General features: G+C 42.3%; 2 protein-coding genes and 1 long non-coding RNA gene across 11 annotated transcripts in view; 1 reads left to right on the plus strand and 2 right to left on the minus strand.

Annotated features, from left to right (window-relative positions):
* LOC118513984 overlaps nt 1-21,400 on the minus strand; it is a 493,738-nt gene that overhangs the window by 284,213 nt on the left and 188,125 nt on the right. The window lies entirely within an intron of this gene.
* LOC118513701 overlaps nt 1-21,400 on the minus strand; it is a 64,685-nt gene that overhangs the window by 4,094 nt on the left and 39,191 nt on the right. The gene's annotated exons all lie outside the window — the stretch shown is intronic.
* Nucleotides 13,574-16,384, plus strand: LOC118514523. 3 transcript variants are annotated; one of them, XR_004906659.1, is made up of 3 exons: nt 13,574-14,218; nt 14,296-15,047; nt 15,468-16,384. It is a non-coding gene; the product is annotated as an uncharacterized LOC118514523 (long non-coding RNA). The 3 variants fall into 3 exon arrangements; XR_004906658.1 differs by having other exon boundaries at nt 13,574-14,214; XR_004906660.1 differs by having other exon boundaries at nt 13,574-14,055; nt 14,130-15,047.

Below are 21,400 nucleotides of genomic sequence, written 5' to 3' on the forward strand. Positions count from 1 at the left end.
ATAATCTTACTGCAAATAATTTGAAAGAAACTGGGGACATTTTGCTATGCATTAACAAAGTTTTGCCCAAAGATCGCTTCGATATCGTATAATAACTGACGAGCTGTATAGCTGAACATTTTAGAGCTGCCGTACACACAAGCGAAAGATTTACATAGCCTCTTTTAAAATAATTTAATTATGAACAATCTATCTTTACGGCTCGTTACCGTATTGTATTTTCTTAAATCATCGTGTGATCGTGACCAATGCGATATGCCAATACGATATTTAACTCTCTAGTGAGTAAAAACGAGGTGAGTGAGTAAAAACGAGGTGAGTGAGAAAAACCGAGATGAGTGAGTAAAAACGAGGTGAGTGAGTAAAACCGAGGTGAGTGAGTAAAAACGAGGTGAGTGAGTTAAAACGAGGTGAGTGAGTTAAAACGAGGTGAGTGAGTAAAAACGCAGTGAGTGAGTGGCTATTCGGCACGGAGAGTTAAATCACCAATGAGTTATTTAACTCATGAGTGAGTTAAAACGCAGTGAGTGAGTGGCTAGTCGGCACGGAGAGTTAAATCATAGGTGAGTTAAAATAACTCTTCGTGATGATTTAAATCATCTAATTCATTGCTAAGATTTAAGTCATTCACTCATTCTGATTCAGTTTGCACATTACTAGTATGTACACGGTGATTTAACGCGCATGCACGGTTTTGGTATGTATTGGTGCGTTGATGAAGACTTGACAGGTACAGAACCGGAATACTAGCAAACTGTACTAACCCCAATTCTGATTTCGTTTTAGAAAAGGAATATTTCTTCTGAGCCAATTAAAATGTCGTCAAGATCAACCCATTACCGAAAGCGCCGTCGTTATCTGGAAGAAGCAGAGCGTGAATTCGAAGCTAAATAAAATCGTATGGATGCTTCTGGATCCTTTTGCCTCACAACATTGACGGGATTGAACTGCGGTAAGTCACACACATATTGTTGTGTATTGTGTAAGTCACACACATATTGTTGTGTATTCACTCACACACGTTGTGTATTGTGTGAAATTGTGTTTTACCAGTGTGTTACCATTGCTGGTTGTTCCGTTTTATGTTAGCATAAGAATACGATCTCCAATCAACTGAGGTCAGGAGTATCCATATTGTGTATTGTATATTGTGAGTATTAAAGTGCAGTGAAACACCATTCGTGATAACGTATATCGTGCAGTGAAACACCATTCGTGATATCGTATATCGTGCAGTGAAACACCATTCGTGATATTGGAAACCAACGAGGAACCAGTGGCGGATTGCCTACACGAGGCCATTAGCGAAATTAAAATCGGGGCCTTAGGAAAGCCATACGGGCCCCTATCAACCTGGAATATGTGTGAATCCAGCGAGTAAGCGAACTCGGAACCCCCAGCAGCTAATTAGTCCGTGTTGCGAACGCGACAGCGCTAGGGACAGAGGAAGGTAACCTTGGGCATAATCAAACCAAATCTTGATTAAACATGTTGCATGAAAGAAACAATTCTTTCGATAGAATGTCCCACGCACGAGAAGATTTCAGCTTAGGCAGCAAATCAGCGCGGATAAGGCATTAGCAGCGCGTGACCAATGTTTATGATACAGTGTGGCGTACACAACGCCTTTAGCTCGGTGCTAGAGCATCGAAAATGTTTACAGAACAATGCGCGCCTCAGCATGCGCATTCAGCGCGATTAACGTTTACATTACAGCATGTGACAAACGGCAAGTGCGTCTAGCGCGATGAATGTTTACCTTATGTGAAACGCAAGTGTTCCTGATCAATGAACAAACATTATAGCATGGTTTGAACTGGTGGTTTGCGACCACGATAGTGAGTTAAACTTTAGCATAATGCGGCGTTAGCATAAAGGATACGTAAACACAATCTGGGAAGGCAACAGTTAAACAAGAAAGATTGATCTTTCGTCTCATTCTAAAGTACCCCAAAATTAGTATATAAGAAATCAACTTATTCAATAAAGAAGGACACAAATCTTAACCGGCGAACCGAACGCGTCGTAAGAGTTTCAGGGTTCTTTCCAGGCACGAGATCCGAAATAATCCTTCCCTCCGGAGAACGGATTCGACCCCTCAGCGGTGTCTACCACTCCAACGGAAATTACTAGGAATCGTGACTGTGAGAACCCTCCGGAAATCTCCCCTTGCTCCCCTCCGAAGACCGGATCCGACACCTCAGCGGTGTCTACCACTTCGTCGGAAGCTAGGAGAGAAGCCAGTGTCCAGGCGTTGGTCAGCGGAAGATTCGACCTCGTCCTCACTACGGAATTCGGGCCGGTGCTCTAGTACTACCAACTGCTCCGTCGGAGGAATTGGAAGAATCGCGACCGCCCCTCCCATCAGGTCCACTTTTGGAAGATCGCCCGGTAATCCGGGAATGAAGCCACTTGTCTGACCTGTGCGAGGTACGTTGCATCCGTTGATTCAACGCCCGAAGGAAGGCGCGCGACTTCTTTTCCGAATCGGCCATACCTTCGCGTGGCCGGTTCACCAACGGGGACGTTTTACGTCCACTGTTGTTCCCGTAGCAACAACAGTCCGCGTATCGTGAAACGGTCCGTGTAAAGCCGATACTGATATCTATCCATTTCGTAACAAAATAACGTTTCTTTTTTACTTAAATGAATTCGCGATTAGTTCACTAAGTTCATTAACGTTGTTTGCCTATTGACTACACAAACCTACTTAAAATTATTGAAAAATAACCTAATCTTAGGATTGTGGAGAAGGAGAAAAAGACTAAAGGGAGGATCTTAATCTGGATGGAAAGGATAGCAGTGAAAGGTAGAAATCAAACACATGAGACCAGCAGTTAAACGAAAGAAGTGTACGCACGAGAGGATCGTTTCGACCAGCAGAAGAAAGGCGTCTAGGAATTAATGGAGGAGGACAAATACGAAGGGAACGGTCAGGAACAGGCATGCTAGGGACTAGTTAACGGTGAAGTGCCATTGTTTACCAATTCGATATAACATTTTTTCAGTTAGATAGACAAGTTCACGAGTGTGGTGATGATAAAGCAGCTAATTATAAATTTTGCAGCTCAAGTATTCAACTGCCGACAACAATTGTTGTACCATCCAAAACTAGAAGATGATCTGTTGCTTTCAGCATGCGTAGGTTGGTTTGAGGCGATGGGGGACAATTATTGCCTGTGTTTTTGCATTCGAAACCATTCAGCTGCGTAGCCTTGGAGGATATCAAAACAACGTTGGGCACCGCGTCTGAGCTCTGCTGGTGTCCTTCCATTCGTTGCGATTGCCGTATTATCCGCAAACAGGAACAGCTCGGCACCGTTAGGAAAAGCTAAGAGGTCCGTCGAAAACAGAAGGTACACCTAGAATGCTGCCCTGCAGAAAACCGGCGAGGACATTTTGGGTCTGACGTAGAACGCACTAGTACAACCCGGAACGTTAGTTGTTGGAGATAGTCTTTAATTAGCTTGAGAGACTACAATCCGTAGTTGAGGATGAATTATTTCTAATCGTCTGCGTTGCACAAAAACAGTCAGAGGGCAAGACAGTGTCGACATCATTAATGAACAGAACAAATAAGAAGGGACTAAAGCCTAAATCCCTGTACCAGAAGAAAAGGAAGATCAGTGAGTGATTAGCAGCGATTACTTTTATACTGCGTCCCAGCGAGTGTTCTTAGTGATCTATAATGTTTCTATAAATGGAGTTACTAGGTTTTTTCCCTAATAAACGAGCTGTAATTCTATCTAACCTATGTATTAATAAATGTTAATAAATATTAATTTTATTTGTTACTCCTGGCTTAAACAATCCTTCTTTAATTACCATGCTGTCAATTTCCTTGAAAATTAAGATATAACCTACTTATATTTTTATAAAAGACTGCGTTCCACTTTATAATATTGGTTTTATTGGATTTATGAATAATTTTGAAAAACAAATTTACTTACTACTTCAAAGATCGCTTTGATTTGATAATGTTTTGATGTACAGTTTTGCAACTCATTGAAAATTTCTCCTACTATTGGGGTGATTTCGTTATGGTTAAATAAGTCGCCATTTCCTGGGTTAAGCCTCTTTCTTCAATACGGTACATATATCCCTGGGGAAGTTTAGATAGTATTTGCTTTCCATTCGTTTACTTTATGTGCCTGGGATAGTGGTGAGGAGTGTTCAGGCGACATTTTCAAATGTGTGATCTTGGGCATATACGTATCTATTGATATCGGTTTCAGTATCGGTCACTCCGGACACCCATAATAACCAGCAGGGTTGTTTCCATCACAATTAGCACATTTAACTTTTTGCTCTGTTATTTTACCATCACCCGAAGATGAACCTGCCGTTTGTGGGCAACACTTCGACTTGTGTTCACACATGTTGTATTCGTACAGCCGTCTGCAATTAGCAGCACCATGTCCTTGTATCTTCCCACTTTTTCTATCAACCCAAGATAGAATAATGAATCATAAAGATTAGCACAGTATTGAATTAAGTTTTTTTTTTACCAGAAGATAGTTGATAACAAGTCTTCTCTCCACCGTGTCTCCACGTCAAATCAGTTCCAATCCATATTTACGTGGTGACACATTCCCAGCTGTTTGTGATAAATGCATTTGAAAGTATTAAAAGTAATTTTAATTATGTTTAATTTATGTATTTTCTTTACAGACTTTGTTGATTCTGATTTAGATAGCTTAGGTGACGGGTTAGAAAATAGCGCAGATGTTGATAATAACAATACTGGCGAAGGTCTGACTAATACGAGTACAAGTAGCGTAGATTTGAATATTAACAATTATAACAATGAAGGTGCTGAAGGCAATGATGATGAAAATGAGCACGACGAAAGAGTTGATGATTTTTGGACAGAAGCGTATGGCTTTTTAAATAATTTTCAAAATTTGAGAGAAGCTTTGCGATATTTGGCAATTGCTGGTCATCTTTCCCGCAGTTTCTTAAATTTGCTCCTAGCAATATTAAGAAAGTTTGGTCATCCTGAACTTCCAAACGATGCTCGTACGCTCCTAAAAATTCCCAAAGTAGGCAACGAGATACAAAATGTTGTAGGTGGACATTTTTGGTATCCTGGGATAAAGGTTGCCATTAGAAATTTTTTCAAAAGAACCATCCCTGAGGCCAGTGATTTTAATCTACAAATATCTACCGATGGGCTTCCACTTTTCAAAAGTAGTTCTACCCAATTTTGGCCTCTTCTTTTCAAAGTCGAAGAAATACCTAATTGTCCAGTAATAGTTGCAGGCATATTTAGCGGCGAAAAAAAACCAGGCAATTTAGAATAGTTTCTTCGACCTCTCGTGGAAGAATTGAATACGTTGCACCTTACTGGTATGCAGTTTGGTGAACGTACACTTCGTGTGCGTGTCAAGTGTTTGATAGCCGATGCGCCAGCGCGGGCTTTTAAAAAGTCGGTTTTAGGGTTTTCGGGAAAGCACGGATGTACCAAATGTACTATCCTTGGTGAACATGTTCAACCAGAGGGTAAAGTAATTTTTGAAGGTGTTTTTGCAACACCTCGTACAGATATTAGTTTTCGTGCTAGAGATGATAAGCCACATCATAAATCTATCCGATCGCCACTGGAAGACGTCGTGGGATTGGATATTATTAAAGTGTTTCCAGTTGCCGAACGACTTCACCTTCTTGACCGCGGTGTTAGCCGTAAAATTTTAGAAGGTCTTATTAATAATAAAATGCTGACATTTCCAAAGTGGACCAGTGAACAAAAAGCCATCGTTTCTCGCTTTTTAATTAAAACCAAACTTCCTTGTGAGATCCGTCGCCCTTTCCGTTCCCTGAATTATCTTCCATATTGGAAAGCTACAGAATTTAGAACTTTCTTACACTATATTAGCCCCGTAGTTTACAAGGATCTTATGCACAGTGATGGCTACAATCATTATCTGCTTTATTTCTGTAGCATTACTAAATACTCTGCTTCAACATATAACCACTAGCGGCCCCTTGCTCAAAAAATGCTTCAAATGTTTGTCTTGGATTTTCCTACTCATTATGGTCGTACCCATATGAGTAGTAATGTGCACAATCTGCTTCACGTACATGAAGATGTTGTTGAGCTTGGACAGCTGGACAACTTCTCGGCATATGCCTTTGAAATTTTTTTTTCCAATATCTTAAGCGTTGTGTTAGAAAGGGAACGAAGTGTTTGGAGCAAGTAGCAGCTAGATCGAAATTATATGCCTCTATTAACGTAGCATCTTTTAGTAAAAATCAGTATCCTTGTTTGACTACAGATGGTTGTGGGTTGCATGTTTCAGATAGTTTTGTTTTAAAATGTAATTTTAAAGACCAATGGTTACTAACAACATCAAATGAAATAGTAAAATTTTTAAGAGTAGAAAATCCTAAATAGTACCTAAATAAGGAAAATTATTTCATTGCTAGAATGGAGGATGATGTGTCAGTAGTGGAAGTACAATCTAGTGCCATTAACATTTATAATCTAATTTCCTATACTCCTTCTAAACCTGTAACCTTAACCCTAGATAAAATAAAATGTAAATTAGTTCCTCTTAATTTGCCTCCTCGTCCTCTAGCTTACTTCAATGCAGATGAATTTGTGGACAATACGCCTCCTTCGGTATTATTTATTCTTTTGTTACATAGTTTTCTTCAGCATTAATCACATTTTAATTGTAGTTTAATATTTTTTTTTTGTTTTATTCAATATTATTGTTTTCTTTTATATGTAGCTTGTGTTACATGTTCAGTTATTTTCTGATTGTTTGTTACATAGTCTGCCTTTTATGATGATATTGATGGAAGTAATTTAATTTAGTTTTAACTTAAAGCTTCTAATTAAAAAAAAAGAATGTGACTGCATAGTTTTGAGAAACTCGCGCGTTTAGTAATTGTAGTTCGACCAAGTTAAAGCTTAGTCGTATCCAACATTTACTCGGTTAGCCTTCGAGATTAAATTAAAAATGTAAATATTCCAACGATAGTTTCGTTCCCTCAGTCTGCCTCCAGCCTCCGTAGCGAGAGGATGCTTATCGCTTGGAAGCGCTCCTACGAGTTTTTTGTTGAAAGCAGATAGTGATAATTTCTCTCGAGTGCGATTGCGTAGCCCACGAGATTACGCGTAGCGTGCTAATCGTTGTTTACGTCTTTCTCCGACTTTCGCTCGGAGTTTGTACTATCGATCGAGCGGCGCTTAGTCCTGATCAACGTTTGTGTCTAGTGTTGTGAGTGTGTGCACCTGTAGATCGTTGCGATAAGCGAGCGTTTCATCGCTGCGTTGTCGCATCGATCGACGTTGTTAGCCAGTGAGTGTGTGTAGGTGTGTTTGTTTATTTGTGCATAGTTTCCCACGATGAGTTTTTTTTTCCCTCTTCCTCAACCTTCCGTTGTGTCCGGCTCTACCATGGGGGTAGAGCAGGAAGAGTCCGAGTCGGATCGGGATGTTGGGCCTAGTAGGGAGGTCAAACGCAAGCCAGGTCGCCCTAAGGCCGCCCCAGCCACGAAAAAAGTGGCCCTGGAAGAGAGGCCTTCAACATCGAAGGCCTCGAGCAGTGCCCCGCCGGCAAGCAATGCCCCGCTGACCCTTAACAGCGAGCCGCTATCGGAGCATCGAGCACGTGCTTACCCGCCGTCATGGGAGGGTAAGCCGTTTGTTTTTTTCATGCCGCGATCAAAACAGCTCGATGTAAGGACGATCGCGGCACAGCTGTTTAAGAAGTACCCGGGCGTTGCCGATGTGTTTCGGATGCGCCCGAACAAGATCAGGGTCACCACAAAGGACCGGGCTCAAGCCAACGTCATTGCGGCTGATTCAGATTTTACGGAGCACTACCGGGTTTATATTCCCGGTAGTCTGGTTGAAGTGACCGGCGTAATCGAGGACTTCGATTATCCGGAGGAGGATATTTTGAACTTTGGGGTGGGTGCATTTCAAGCACCAGGTACCCCAAGGGTTAAAGTTCTTGAGGTGAAGAAGCTATTCAAGCTTGACCCCTCAACAAAGGATGAAAAAAAATATGTTCCGACCTCCTCCCTCCGGATCACGTTTGAGGGAACGGTACTTCCGCAGGCCCTCATCCTAGAAGGCCTCCGGATACCCATCAACCGGCCATACGTGCCAAGGGTGGCCACCTGTTCGAAGTGCAGCCGGATTGGGCATGCCGATCCGTTTTGCACTCGCAAGATTTGCTGCGGTAAATGCAGAGGGCGCATACTACTGAGGAATGCAAAGCGCCGTCCCAAAAATGCTCGCATTGTCGGGAGGAGTGGCATGAGGTAGCCTTGTGCCCTGTGTACCGAAAACTTCAAAGAGAGCAGACCAAAACAGTAGCCGAACGGGCACGCGGCTCCTACAGCGACGCTCTAAAAGGAGCTAACGCAACGAACCCCTTTGAGGTCTTAGGTACAGCTGCAAATGGCGATGCTAACCCGGCTGCACCCGAACAGGTGCCATTGAAACCTGTAAAGACAGCGAGAATACCGTATAAAAAAGTACAACGGAAGATATTAAAAACCAAAAATAAACCTTTGGCACCACAGCGCCACGCTAAAGTTTCTTCCCCCGGTCCAAAACGTGACGCTGATCCCAAAACTCCCGACCCCCAAATTGCCAGGAAGCAGCCCAAGAAGAAGCGATCTTCTTGGACCAAAGCTCCGGTGGAAAGCCTAGCTTTTCCGACGGAGCCCACGAGCTTCCCGAGAACTCCCACCCCGTCTCTTTCCTTGAGTCGAGATCCTTGAGTCCCTCCTAATGACCCTTAACCTCCCGCAGCATCTGCACATGATCGCTACTTGGGCCCTTCCTTTCCTGAAGGGGATGATCAAACAGTGGCTGGCTCAATGGCCATGCTTAAGTATGATGGTCCGTTTGGATGATTAATGGCTCCTACGGCTACTATCATACAGTGGAACTGTAGGAGTTTGCTTGGCAAGCTAAACTCCTTTAAAGCATTAGTGGGCGAACACAACTGCGATGTGTTTGCCCTCTGTGAAACTTGGCTATCGGATGAAATTAAATTAACCTTCCCGGGATATAATATAATCCGTGAAGATCGCGTTACTAGGGGTGGGGGGTACTGATTGGTGTTCGAAAGAGTCACACTTTCACCAGAATACCTACCCCTAGACAAGAAATGATAGAAACTGTCGCAGTTAAGACAAAACTGGGCGCTCTTCACGTGACAATTGCATCCATCTATATCCCCCCGATAGCCAATAATGAAAAGGAAAAAAATTGAAAAGTTCAAAGTTGATCTTGGAAATTTAGCAGTGGTCTTGCCTGGACCGCTTTTGATCCTGGGAGACTTTAACTCCCATGGAATCGACTGGGGGTGCGATAAGAATGACATTCGCACTCCTATCATCCGAGATTTCTGCGACAGATTTGGGTTTTCGATTCTCAACTCAGGAGAGGCAACTAGGATGCAGACACCTCAAAGTAGGGCGAGTGCACTGGACCTGTCTCTATGTTCATCAGCAATGGCCCTGGATTTTAGTTGGAAGGTGATCCAGTACCCTATCGGCAGTGACCACTTGCCGATAGAAATTTCCTACATCAAGGGAGGATGTCCAGTAGATGGAACACCCGTTAAATGTGACTTAACGAGGAACATCGACTGGACGAGATACGGCGAATTAATAGCCGCTTCGCTTTCACTTGACTTGGAAGATTTGTCTCCTGTCAAGGAGTACGAAAAACTTGTTTCACTGATAAACAAGTGCGCCCTTGAGACCCAAACAAGGCGCTCCCACCAAGCAAGGACATTTAAAAAAAAACCCACTCTTTGGTGGGACAAGGATTGCCAAGCGGCTTTCACCAAGAAGCGTGAGGCATTTAAAGCCTTCCGGGACACGGGCTCGAGGTCCTTATATGAAAAATATAAAGGACTGGAGAGAACGTGCAAAAACCTGTTGAAGGCGAAGAAAAAGGGTTATTGGCGTAGATACGTCAATAATCTAGACCCCGCCACTTCACTTAATTCGCTTTGGAGAAAGGCTAGAAGGATGCGAAACAGCAACAACATCAATGAGAGCGAAAGCTTTTCTGGCGAGTGGCTGTATGAATTTGCCCACAAGCTTTGCCCCGATTTCGTTCCTGCGCAAAGCTTTACACAACATGCTAGTAGTGACCCTAGGATGGATTCACCGTTCACAATGGTAGAGCTATCACTTGCTCTCCTATCAAGCAAAAATTCCTCCCCGGGTCTGGATCAGATTAGTAGCAAATTGCTTCAAAATCTGCCCGACATAGGGGGGAAGCGTCTGTTAAGTATTTTCAACAATATGTTGGAGGTCAACAGCGTCCCGCAAGAATGGAGAGAAGTGAAAGTTGTCACTATCTTGAAGCCTGGCAAACCGCCATCAAGACACGACTCGTATCGGCCAATATCGTTACTGTCGTGTCTGAGGAAACTCCTTGAAAGGATGATTCTTTTCCGGTTAGAAGAATGGTTGGAATCGAACAACCTTCTCTCGAATACCCAGTTTGGTTTTCGTAAAGCCAGGGGTACTAATGACTGCTTAGCCCTTCTGGTAACAGAAATAGAGCTTGCTCGTGCACGCAAGCAGAACATGGGATCTATTTTCCTGGATATACAGGGGGCATTTGACTCAGTATCACCATACAAGCTGAGTCAAAAATTAGAAAATGTGGGGCTGGGTCCAAAGTTGAACAACTTGCTGTTCAACCTTTTGTCGGAAAAAGCTATGAGTTTCAACAATGGTCATGTGCAACTAAAGCGGACCAGTTTCCATGGACTAGCACAAGGGTCCTGCTTGAGCCCCCTGCTATATAACTTTTATGTTAGCGAAATAGATTCTTGTCTAGCACCAAACTGCAGCATTAGACAATTGGCTGACGACGGCGTCATATCTTTTGCAAGCAGGGACGCCGCCGAAATACAACTTGCTTTACAAACCACTTTGGACAACCTTGCCGAGTGGTCTGAAAACCTTGGTATCAAGTTCTCTGCAAAGAAAACTGAGATGGTAGTCTTTTCTCCTTTCAGCGACACGACGAAAAACAGGGAGAAAAGACTATTTGACCCGAAAATTGATGTCTTTTTGTACGGTGAAAAGATATCAACTACCGACAATTTTCGATACCTTGGTGTTTGGTTCAATTCAAGGCTAAACTGGAGTACACACATCACCCATCTGGTGCAAAAATGCAGTAAAAGAATCAACTTTCTAAGGACAGTCACAGGATTCTGGTGGGGCGCACATCCATCAGACGTCCTGCGACTGTATAAGACAACGGTACTATCCGTGTTGGAATATGGAAGCATATGCTTCCATTGGGCATCCAACACGCATATCCTCAAACTGGAGAGGCTACAGTATCGTTGTCTTAGACTCGCACTAGGGAGCATGAAATCCACACATAACATGTCCCTAGAAGTGATGACCGGAGTGATGCCGCTAAAACTTCGTTTTGAAATGCTGTCGCTTCGCCTTCTAGTCCGTTCTTCAGTATCAAATCCCTTGATCGAAGAAAATTTTAAAGCGCTTCTAGAGACAGGTTCTAAGAGCAAGATCTTGAAAATCTACGAAGATTTTGTTGCCCTACAAGTGCATCCTAGCGCTCCACAGGCATTAAACCGTGCTGCCCTTCCTGAGACCTACAGTTCCCTTTTAACAACAGATTCCTCGTTGCACGAGGAAATTAAGACCATACCGAATGATCTTCGCCCGATGGTAGTTCCGGGCATTTTCAGGGATAAGTATGGCCATTTAGACCAAAGTAGCCAGTATTACACTGACGGATCATCCTCTAAGGAAGGCACCGGCTTCGGCGTTTTTAGTGAGTCCGCCGAAGCATTTTTCAAATTGCGGGAGCCGTGTAGTGTCTACACCGCAGAACTAGCCGCAATCTTGTACGCACTATTGATTATAGCAGCGAGACCTTCGGATCAGTACTTCATCTTTACAGATAGCCTTAGCGATATCGAAGCACTACGATCCCCGAAGGCTGTTAAGAGTCAGGATTTCCTGGTCATTAAAATCATAGAATTGCTTGGCTCCATGTTCGACAAGGCGTTCAGGATTTCGCTAATTTGGGTACCTTCTCATTGTGGAATTCCCGGCAACGAGAAGGCAGACTCACTGGCCAAAACAGGCGTCCAACAAGGCGCATTTTACGACCGTCCGATCTCGGCACGAGAGTTTCTTCGCCTTACACAGCAACTTTTCCTGTCTCGCTGGCAGAGCATGTGGGAAGCGGATGATCTCGGGCGATTCCTTTTCTCGATCTCTCCGCAAGTGTCTCTGCGGCCTTGGTTCGGTGGGCTCTCTGTAGACCGGGCGTTCATACGCATGATGTCTCGACTTATGTCGAATCATTTCGCGTTGAATGCTCATCTGCAGCGTATAACTCTGGCTCAGACGTAGGTGTGTGGCTGCGGTGACGGATTTCACGATGTGGATCACCTTCTGTGGTCCTGCGTGGAGTTTGAAACTGCAAGACCCTCCTTGTTAAGCGCAGTCGAGAGCATCGGCAGACGACCGGGTATAGAAATAAGAGAAGTGTTGGCAACTAAGGACCTCGCCTACATGAGGCTCATCAACCGATTCGCCAGAGACAACGGTCTTATCCTTTGATTCCGCATCCCTTTTATCCTTCCAATCCACATCCGCCACTCCTTTTGTTATGTGTTGTGTTGTCTTTGTTGTAAATGTTTTACGTTGTGCAACGTGCGATCCGTTGACGGAGCAATTGCATTCGAGGGCAATTTTCTTACTGCCGTTAAAAGGAGGCAGACTTGTGTTTTTTTTTTTGTCTGTATTAGTGTGCTCCAAGTCAGTCCAGCTTTGGTACAGCGGGGTCGCCTGGGTTGGCGTTGGGCGCGGGAGTGGTCGGCGGGTACAGCCTCGTAAACAGCGGAGTCACTCCAGCTGTTGCGAGATGGAATCCGCCGAGCGCTTTTGAGTTCGATGTTGACTTGGTCGATCACGGGCTGTGTCATTGCTGGGCTGCTTGGAGAGCATTGCACGCAGAAAAAATTATGTTTGTACTGTCCAAATAACTGTGCTTGTTTGTTTCAGTCCAGACCCACATCACACACTACGATAGACGACCGGAGCAAACCAACCCTCCATCGAAGCCATAGCCACAGCAATAGAACCGGACCAAAAAATCTACGACACACACACACACACACACACACACACACACACACCCAAACAATATAAATGGACAGCAACCACCCATCTTCACTGCACAACCGAGCATGCCCGGGATATGGCAAATAACTAGGAGGAAATGCCTAGTTAATTTTGTTTCATTGTTTTTTTCGTGACTGTAATTCACAGTCACCACATTCAGTGGTGACAATACGGTACCAGTCCGTCATACTTTATAAATAAAATAAAAAAAAGTTTCGTTCCCTCAATTCTATGCAGGGGTACGAGGTTGGCCATCAATATCATCATATTATATTGGTAAAGGTGGTAATGGTGATAATATCATGATAATTGGTAGGGGTAAAATGATTATGGTTAATATATCACATTAATTTCGCCGCCCTAGTTGTGCATGTAGGCAACAGTGTCAGTTATATGCGCAAGCTGATGCTCCAGACTATCCGGATCCTCAGTACCGTGACCATTCGTCCCGTGACCATTCGTACCGTGATGTAGGCAGTGAGTTGTCAACCATGGTAATTACCCAGGATACACAGTATCTGATACCTCAGGCTGGATTTTAAGCGATCCGTACACCAGCATTTGGGTGAGTAGACAGTGACCAAATGAATGTTATTTCCGATGCCGCCGATTCTTAGCTTTAGTATTTGTTTTGCAATGGTTGCAGGTTTAATTCGAGTTTCTCTCTCTTTTTTTCTATTTGTATCTTCAAAATAACGGAGGCTATGTCCCTAATCCTGAAATCTTTTGGCGGAATCCCCGTATATAATGTAAACGTTCTCCCGGAGCTTCGGTGATGCGCTGGCAATAGAAAGTGTTTACTAGACACCAAACTCCCAAATTCGTCGTGTCATGCATGGACTTGTGATGTTAAAGGCAACGTTGGCAATGATCCTTACATAGTGTGATTATGTATGATGTTTCCTACAAACATAGTTGCACATATTAACTATCTATTGCATTTTTTTCTTTCCAAATCATTACAGGTCAGAAATGGTTCTTTTGGAAGTGACAATGATGAAACCAGAAACTGTAACCGTATGTTCCTGTCAGTAGTTCTTTGCTACGTTTGTAAGTATGTATTTGATAAACTTGAATTGTAATCATTAGAAACTTAAACTTTTTTTTTACTGTCTTGAATTTTATTTTTAGCTTCGTAGCAGCTGGCTTTCATGTACTTCCTCTTCAGAATATTATCAGTATGGTGCAGTTTCAAAATCATTCATCCTTTCAACTCCTCATCCGTACACCCTCCACTTTTTTCTTAATTGTTAGGAAGATGTTTGTGCAAAGGTGCAGAGATGTCGTTACCCCTCCTTTCCCCTTTCCAGTCCATGACATCTTTGGTAGTAGTTCTGAATCAATTATTATGTTGAGGGCATTAGTTTTGGTCAACTTCACATAAAATAAAGCATCTTTAGGTGCTCAGCTTGAGTTAGCAATGATGAAGATGACATAAAAGTAACGATGATAACAAATTCTTGTTATACACTTGGAAGAGAGTCAGGAAGCATGCGCATGATCTTTAGAACAACAAAAGTGAGTAGAAATTAATATCAGCCTTCTATCAACAGCAAAAGAGGCTTGAAATAATACGCCTTTCTACTTACAGGGCAGGAAACGGATGAGATCGAAGAAGCGAAAAGTTGATAGGATGTCGATCGCATTAATTTATGAAGTTATACGATACATGTTTTTGGAAGAAACGCCTAAGCATTTACAACAATAAGCAGATAAGTCATTTGTATAAGCTTGATATAATCTCATTTTATCGGAACAATATTCTCAAGTAATGGTGGTCATAACATTTCTTATTATATATCGTCAGGGACAATCCAGAATATAAGTTGTAAACGGACTTACACTTTAAACATCGTTCGAAGCGAAGATACATCTACAAAGAAGTAAGAATTTTATAGTTTTGTTTATATTTTTATATTTAACTACCTACATTTCTAATTATCTTAATCTAGCTTGGGTAACTTATTTTTACGCTCATGGCAAGAAGACTTATTGCAATACTTTCTTTTTAGCCTATTATCACTATGATGAAGTTTTAACTGCATCCATGCTTTAAGCTCTTCGTTTGTACAGTTGCCACTTACATCCTGTATGGCTTGCAATATCTTTATAAAATTGCATAAAGCCACCTTTGCTCCAGCTTTACCCTTGCCTGTCCACGACATATTAACTAGCAAATTTGGGCCTGTTATAATATTTAGCGCATCGCACGCACGTTCCTTATTACTTTCGCGATAAATTTTCATTTTTAACCACTGAATAAAAGAATTTTGCATACCTAAATTGCACAATTTCAATTCCAGGGAATTTAGATCGTCAATGGTCTCCGCTGTGCTGAAGGCTGGACTTACTGTGCTGAAGGCTGGAGTACTAATTGCTGTTGCTGGGCTACCGATGCCACTGGGATGGTTCATAATCGTCTGTTTCAATTGCTCCATTTTCGTGATCAATTGATCCAACTTTTTGTTTTATTCGGTCAACTGCACTTTAACATCTGCAATCATTTTATAGAGAAACAGGTACTTCTTGTCTTCCTGTGGCGGTAGCGGCAAGTTGTTATTATTTGTATCCTGCTTCTTGGAATCCATCTATAATTCGTTTGTAGGGATTAAATTAGTATTTAATCATAAAGCGATTTCATTTTAATACGGTTTTACCTTGTAAAAGGAAAATTAATCACCAACTTTACAGACAACTTTTAAACGCTAACGTGCCGGAGTAAGTCGATTTGAAAATAAACCTTGCCTATTCAAAAAATGTTTCAATGTGAACTAGACCATTGTCTATTTCGGAGCCGTCCAAAACCAAACCGATATCACAAATACATGCATACATTCATGCCGCCGTATCTCACTAACACATGCATACAATATGATTGCACGTGCTCACTCACACATTCTCACAGCCCGGTCCTAATCTTAGGGGATATGACACAAAATTAGGGGCTCTCAGTCGTTTTAGATCACTTTTTGTCTGGGGGGTTGTTACCCTTTATTGAAAGTCACAGCTGAAAACATATAAACATTGTGATTTCAAAGCGCAAAGCAGCATTCAAATTCAACTCACATTCGACAGTAGGCAACTGAAGGATAAACACGTTTTGATTCAACCGTTATCTATTCGTGACTTCTTACGAAATATAAAAGTGACTCTTAGCGACTATTGTGGTTTGGCAGTTTGTTAACATCATCTGATAGGGGAAAAAAACTAACTAGTGAGCGAAGGATAAGGCATGAGGGTCCAAGACCCTGGGGGCATACCCCTCAACAATTATTTCAGCTCCCTAGAGGAGCTGGAAGAACCTCGTAGAAAGATAGGAAAAAAAGTTTCGTATGCGACAAACTCTTGAGAATACTAGAGCAGCAGTAGTGTCTTTTAACACGACCAACATCCCGCGGTCAGTGGACTTTGGGATATACCCCGTCCTGGTTGACCAATATATACCTAAACCCATGCGGTGTACCACATGTCTAAAAATTGGCCACACCAAAAAATGGTGTAAACGAGAAAGAATATGTGCTAACTGCAGGCTACCAATACATGAAGGTGAATGTATGAATACCCGTTGAGTATCGTGTGGAGATAATCACAATACACTCAAAAAAGCGTGTCCCGTTTATGTCGACGAAGTTGAAATCCAAAAAATCAAGATCATGCAACGTGTAACGTATGCTGAGGCAAGATCTATCCGACGCAGACAATGCCCTTCCATCCCCAGAAAATTGACCAACGAAAGAATCTACGCACAAACGGCAACTAACAAACACATCACAAAAAGTACTCCTAACGAAAAAACCAACACTACTAACGAAAAAAACGACACAAATACTAAAACTTCAACAACTACAGAAAACCAAACTACAACAGACAACCTAAGAAACACCATTTCAGCAAATAACGACTCGGATAACGAAGCTCATACTAACGAACAAGCCACAGTGGAGCACAATCCCACTAATACAATAAACACCACCAATATCACAGACTCCAACCCGATGCCATGCACTAGCACTAGCACTAGTAATCTTGTTTTGCGTACGAATGATGGGTCTGTGATCCGTTTGCGGCCTCTTACCGCATCGAAGTCATTGCTCCACTTTCGCAAGCAATAATGCACTCCAAAGCAAAAAACCTACTACCACCTTTCGAAAAGCAAACAAGGACAAAGAAAGGCATAAGGATAATCTAACAATCATACAATGTAACGTACAAAGCCTAAAAAATAACGTAGAGGAAATTGTCAAAATTGCTGCAGAAAAAGATGTTGACTTTTTCACTATCCAAGAAACGTGGCTTAAGAAAGACGTAAATGCGAGAATCAATAACTATAATTTATTTCGTGATGATAGAGATGATGGATATGGTGGAGCAGCGGTGGCTGTTCGGAAATCCATTAAAGTGGATAATATAGTAGCCCATAGAGCCAACCAATACATACAAACCGCAGCGATTATAATAATTGAAGATAACATTATCATCTCCTCTACATACGTAACACCCAGAACGCCTTCTGATATTTTCCAAGCGACAATGGAAGAAATGTGCCACAATTTTAAGAGTTTATCCAAAAAAATAATTATAACAGGCGATTTTAATGCGCACCATTCGTTCTGGGGTAACCAAGTCAGTGATAGTAAAGGAAGAATTCTACTGGAAGTAACAAACGACAATCTTCTCAGTATAGTGTCAAATAAGGAAGCCACCCATGTATCGTCTGACCCATTAAAAAAGGATACTGCTATCGATCTATGCATACTTTCACCTGAGCTTTTCGGTAATGTCCACAGAAGGGTTAAGGATTACCATATTGGATCAAGTGATCACAAAACAATCGAAATTAATGTAAAATTTAAACTGCATAGAGCTACATACACTACTTACAAGAAAAGCGTTATCGTGGAAAAAGTGAAAGAGCTCACACACGATGAGGATGTTAGTATTGACACAATCACTAAGGACATAACCGCTATAATAAAAAATAACAGGAGGGTTGCCAAATTTCAGGAAAAATCCTGGTGGGACGAGTCGACAGCTAAGGCATGGGAAGAGAAAAACCGGGCAAGAAAACAATATGACCACCACAAAACATTGGACAATCTGATACTTTTTAAAAAGGCAAATGCCAGGTTCAAGTATCTCAAAAAAATGCGGAAAACGCAAGAGCTGGGAGGCGTGTCTACAATCCATCAACCCCCAAACTAAGACACATGAGCTCTGGAATCTGGTACGAAAACTAAGTAAAAACAAGCATGAATGTTCTAATGGTAATATACTGAACCTATCACTTGAGGATGCGAAAAAGTTTTTGAAATTAAACTTTCCCAAAAGGAAGTGTAAGCCCACAGAATCTTTTGCCACAACTCAGTCAATTAACGAAGACTTAATGACAGTGGAAAAATGGAGAGCCATCTTAAATGCTAAAAAGAATACGGCACCCGGTTCCGATAAAATTTCATATGAGCATCTTAAAAACTTAAACGAGGACACCACAAAAACTTTGGTGAACAATATAAATAAAATGTGGCACACAGGTAAAATAAGCCGGAAATTGAAAACCATTAAAATAGTGGCAATCCCTAAACCCGGGAATGATCACAGATTAGTAGAAAACTTAAGAACCATATCCCTTCTTTCCACGATCATCAAGGGAATCAACACTGAGGTCCATAACATTATCCTTCAAACAATGGAAAGATATCATTTCCTACCGCCCTCTTCTTTTGGATTTCGAAAGAACTGTGCTACGACATCAGCCATCAATCTTATAGTTAATCAGAACTGTCAGAATAATACAAAAAAACAAAATCACTGGTATCATTTTTATCGATATTAAAAATGCATATAACAGTGTGTGTACAAGCAAATTGCTGAAAATACTCGAGGCATACATGATGCCAAATGCTGTGATAAGATGGCTGAAAGCCTTTCTGTGCAACAGAATTGTGGAGATGAACTGTGATCGCTTAAACGGAACTGTGATAAAAAGAGTGATATTGGATGGGTTACCTCAGGGGGATATCCTTTCTCCAACATTATTTAATATATATATACGAGCAAGTGCCATATTACCAACAGCAACGCCATAATTCAGTTTGCCGACGACTTTGCTATCATTCAGTCAGGCCTATCTATTAACACGGTTAAATCCAAGCTTCAAAATCTAATCAATTTCTTGGCAGAACAGCTCCAATCATTAGATCTGGTTATAAACTCAGAAAAATGTAAGACAATGACCTTCCCTAAACACGACAATCGAATGACTATAACAATTAATGGTAGTCCCACTCAGCAGTGTACCTCCCACAAGTTCCTTGGTGTTGTCTTGGACCAGAAACTCAAGTTCCATGAACATATTGATCGTCTTAAGGATAAAGCAGCCACTAGATTTAACATCGTAAAAATTTTATGCAACAGAAACACTAGCATACATCCAGAAAGAGCACTGCAAGTGCATAGAGCGCTAATTAGAGGTACTTATGCTAATTAGAGTTATTTGCTGATAGGCTCGGGTGTTGTATAAAGACACAGGTTAAACTTCAATTGAAGGATGATGCTTCCCCTGTGTTCCGCCCCAAGCGACCTGTTGCGTACGCTATGTTACAGCCAGTGACTGATGAGCTTCAGCGGTTAGAGGAAGAAGGGGTAATCACACATGTGGAGTATTCGGAGTGGGCCGCTCCAATAGTGGTGGTGCGCAAGGCAAACGGTAGTATAAGGATCTGTGGTGACTATTCCACAGGCCTTAATAATGCGCTAATGACACACCAGTACCCGTTACCTCTGCCAGAAGATATTTTCGCAAGCTTGAGCAACTGTGCAGTATTCAGCCAATAAGACCTCTCTGACGCATTTCTGCAAGTGGAGGTAGATGAAAAATGTCGAGATTTTTTAACAGTAAACACGCATCGTGGGTTATTCAGATACAACCGATTGCCACCAGGTGTTAAAGCTGCGCCGGGAGCGTTCCAGCAATTAATGGATACAATGGTGGCCAGTTTGGCTGGAGTAGCTGTGTATCTGGATGATATTGTTGTAGGAGGAAAAGATATGGCAGAGCACCATCGTAATCTTCATGCCGTGTTAGAGAAACTACAAGAGTACGGTTTTACTTTACGTGCAGAGAAATGCAGTTTTCGGAAGCCCCAAATTAAATATTTGGGCCATTTGTTGGATGCAAAAGGGTTGCGGCCAGACCCTGATAAGATTACTGCCATCTCTAAACTCCAGCCTCCGAATGACGTCCCGGGAATGCGAGCGTTTCTCGGGGCGATCAACTATTATGGAAAATTTGTCCACAACATGCGTATGTTACGGCAGCCTCTGGACGAGTTGCTGAAGCAAGAGAGATTATTTAAATGCACACCGCAATGTCAGCATGCTTTTGAGCAGTTTAAGAAGATTTTGGCTTCGGACCTTTTGCTGACTCATTATAACCCACTGCTCGAAATCGTAGTCTCAGCGGATGCTTCTTCGGTAGGCATTGGGGCTACAATATCACACAGGTGGCCTGACGGAAGAATGAAAGTGGTCCAGCATGCATCGAGAGCGCTCACAGCAACGGAACAACGGTACAGTCAGCCTGATCGTGAAGGCTTGGCCATCATTTTCGCCGTCACGAAGTTTCATCGAATGCTGTTTGGGCGACATTTCCTGTTACAAACTGACCATCAGCCATTACTAAGAATATTTGGATCTAAAAAGTGGATACCAACATACACCGCAAATCGGTTGCAGCGTTTCGCTCTGACGCTGTTACTTTACGATTTTCATATCGAGTATGTTCAAACTGATAAATTTGGAAATGCTGATGTGCTCTCTCGTCTAATGGATCGACACGAAAAACCTGAAGAGGACCTTGTAATTGCCAGCATCGAGCTTGAGAACGACATAGGAGTTTTAGTCAAGAATGCAGCGAGGATATTGCCGCTAGCTTTTGAAGACGTTGTGCGCGAGTCGCGCAAAGACCCTGTGCTTCGGGTGTTGTTAAAGTACATCCAGAATGGATGGCCAAAGAGGCTAGAAGGCCGTGAGCTGAAAATTTTTCACGCGCGACGTGACTCTTTGTCGGCAATTGAGGATTGCATTATTTTTGGAGACCGGTTAATCATACCTTTGTCGCAGCGCCAGCATGTACTTGAGTTGATGCACCGAGGACATCCGGGGATTGAGCGCATGAAAAGAATAGCACGAAGTTATGTATATTGGCCAAACATAGATGCAGATATTGAGGATATGG

Source organism: Anopheles stephensi, chromosome X (assembly GCF_013141755.1).
Source record: "Anopheles stephensi strain Indian chromosome X, UCI_ANSTEP_V1.0, whole genome shotgun sequence".
NCBI classification, from domain to species: Eukaryota; Metazoa; Arthropoda; class Insecta; order Diptera; family Culicidae; genus Anopheles; species Anopheles stephensi.